The 3,406-nt window shown below is 37.2% G+C and overlaps 1 pseudogene; it reads right to left on the reverse strand.

The window, feature by feature from the left end:
• Positions 1–2,881: 2,881 nt before the first annotated feature.
• Positions 2,882–3,077, reverse strand: LOC123463674 (annotated as a pseudogene).
• Positions 3,078–3,406: the final 329 nt, after the last annotated feature.

The following is a 3,406-nucleotide window of genomic DNA, read 5'->3' on the forward strand; positions in this document are numbered from 1 at the left end:
TTTAGGCTTCTCTGATAAGCCCCTTAAATATTAAGCCATCGTTTACTTGATGCCTTTTTACATCATCTGTTTGTATCCCGATATACATTTTAGGTAAGTCTGATGTTTGCCTTATGTAAGAAGTTTGTAGCTTGATCAAGTACCTTGACTCAGTTTATCTATTTAACCTAAGAAATTTCATCTAACAGATGTGAACTTAGATGTTCAAAATAGAGGAACTATAAAGAGATACAAAGTTATATGCAGTTTGTCATTCCCTTTTCCTTGTCAGATACAATTGGCCCTTTTGTCTCTGGACAGGGTCAGGGGCACATGGCTTAAACTTGCATGGAGTCTGAGATAAAGGGGGCACCATCCCTCTTTCCATGGTCCAGCTTGCCATGACGATAAATAGCATATAACAGTAAGCAAGAGCAAAAAGGAAATGACAGAGCAGAGAGCTAAGCATCCTGACATTCCTTGTCTTATTCTGAAGTTGTTTTTACCTAGAAAATTTATTTTACCCATTTGTAATGCATAAGGTGATAGGGTCTTATCTATGTCTAACCTGGTTATACCTCAAAAGAATATGAATTACATCTGTGCTTATGACTTTGAGACCCACGTAGCAACCTGTGTCTAATGTAAGCTCAATTTACATTTAGTCTGTGTCCCTATATAAAACTCTTAGAGCATCCTTGAAAGTCTATAAACAGTTGAAAAATCTTTAACTTTAGAAATGGTGTTTAAGTTTAGCCTGAAATTTAGCTTTCTGTTCCTTCTAAAATGAAATTAATTTTAGGCAAAATTTGGTCTTTTTAGATCTCTTACATCCTTTCTACATACGCACATCTTCATTCAGGTACTTTGACATTCTGATCTAAGTGCCACTCAAAAACCATTTTTAACAAACATTCTATGTCCAACATTGAAAAATACCTCCCCAGTTCCTTCAGTCATCTCATCTCAACCCCAAATTAACCATCTTTCTTGTAAGACTATTAAGAAAAACTATACCAAATTGATTAACCTTATTATCCCCTGACAAAGAAGCAAATCGTTTGGTTTCAAAGAGCTAACCAGTTTACTGTTGGAAATTTGTAGAGAAAAAGCCTTCCTTGGTATTTAGGTCACCAAAACATCTCTACCTGACAACCAGACTTGCTTTATAATGCCAGTATATATCTTCAGATTTGATATAACCCATCGATTTGAGGTAGCTCCTATTAATAAACTCCATGAAATATGCTTTCTATGAATACAGGCAAACATGACAACCATTTTGGGGATCATCTTCATCAATACCACTAATACATTTGGAAATGCTTTTATTAGGAGTAAATAAGGCAAATTTTTGTTTCTGTTTTGAAGCAGACTGGCCTAGAGCTCAGGCCAGTTGCCTCCTTCTTTTAAGTAACAGGACATTACAATCTTTCAAAGTACCTGGCAAATTATGAGTCACCACCTCAGAGAGAATTTTGATGTTTTTGTGCTTTTTTTTTATTTTTTTTTGGTTTGTTTTTCAAGGTAGGGTCACACTCTAGCTCTCAGGCTGACCTGGAACTCACTATATAGTCTCAGTGTAACCTCAAACTCATGGCGATCCTCTTACCTCTGCCTCCCAAGTGCTGGGATTAAAGGCATGTGCCACCACGCCCAGCTTAAATTTTGATGTTTTTAATAATCTTCTACGTAAGTTGAAGTTGACCTAAGAACATAAACTCAGTAATTATATTTATGAGATCATGTAACAAAATATGGCTTTGTTTATAAAAAATTTTAGCTCACCATAGGCTTTAGTTAAATCTGACTTTTAAAGACAAGAAAACAAAAAACCTTGAAATAAATCCCAAATGTCAACCAAAACTTTAGTAGAGACCCATTGTACTATTTGGATTAATAAAGAAACCAAAAAGTGTCTATAAACAATGTCTTATTTGTTTAAAGCCCAAACAAAAGAGGAAGTATCAGGCACAGTTCAAATTAAAATTATGTGCTTATTTTTATCAAGCAATTTAAGTCACATGGTTTGAAATGTGGAGTCAGGCTATCACATTGGAACCTTGAATTGGAGATCCTCCTGTCTCAGCTTCCCAAGTAGCTAGGATAATAAGCCTAGCTCATTTTACTGTTTATCATTTTTTTTTTCTTCCTTAACATCTATGAAGTGCTTTTTAACCAGTTAGAAAGGAGATTTTTCAACAGAATGATTTTCACCCATGATTTTCAGAAACAAGGACAAAGCAAACGAGCACAACAGCAAACACAGACGTGCTAGCAACACAGGCTCTCCTGACTCGGCCACCGATGGGGAACTGTGCCCAGGACTGCCAGCCCCTCCTTTATTGGGTAAGAAACCTCCGGAGGTGCTTTTTCTCACTCTTCTTTTTGTTTTTGTTTTTCTTTTTCTTCCTGATTTTCTAGTTTTGCACACTCTTCTGGCTTCAAGAGGGAAGCTTGACACAGCATTAATTCCCCTTGACCCTTTTGGGTTCCATTCAGAGATTTCCAATGGAGGTCTGTTTCTGGTTCAGTTTAGGTTTGACAGCTGGCCACATGACTTTGAAATGCCCCCTCCTCGCTCTTTACTTATGAAATTCCATGGGATGAAGAACTTTGCTCCTCCATGTTCCTACCATGACATACTGTCTCACCAGAGGACCAGACACCACAGTCAGGTGTGCATGGACTGGAACATCTGAAACATTCCCTCCTTTAAGTTGATTTCACTCAGGTCTTTTAGAAAGTTGATGTCATCACAAATAAAATTCCTTTGTATATTTAGATCTGCATTTTGTTTTACCTTGCTGTTCCACTAAGCTGCTTGTTGATTAAAACCATTCTCTTTTTTATTTGGCTGCCAGTACTTTATTTAACTTTGGGAGCCAAGTGACATATTTTTTCCACTCAGACTGTGTTCTCTCCTCTACCTCACCCAAAGGGAGAGCAGAACGATCATTAATAGTGGGCAGATGTAATAAAACAACTTTACACTCAGCAGAAGACATTGTGCCTCCTCGTCCTTGTGGTTTCTTGTTCTACATAGAGAAACTTCTCTAGTAAGGAGCTATAGACATAATCCCTTAAAGCACTGTTTTGTAATAACATATTTAAATTTTTTAAAAATATTTTATTTATTTATTTATGACAGAGAGAGAGAGAGAGAGAGAGAGAGAGAGATTGAGAGAGAATGAGTGGAGAGAGAGAGAGAGAGAGAGAACGAGTGTACCAGGGCCTCCAGCCACAGCCAATGAACTCCAGATGTATGTGCCTCTTTGTGTATCTGGTTTATCTGGGTATTGAGGAATTGAACCTAGGTCCTTAGGATTTGCAGGCAAGTGACTTAACTGCTAAGCCATCTTTCAAGCCCCAAATGACTATTTTTTTTTTTCTTTCATTTTTTGGCTTTTCAAGGTAGGGACTGACT

This window comes from Jaculus jaculus, chromosome 9 (assembly GCF_020740685.1).
Source record: "Jaculus jaculus isolate mJacJac1 chromosome 9, mJacJac1.mat.Y.cur, whole genome shotgun sequence".
Classification (NCBI taxonomy): domain Eukaryota; kingdom Metazoa; phylum Chordata; class Mammalia; order Rodentia; family Dipodidae; genus Jaculus; species Jaculus jaculus.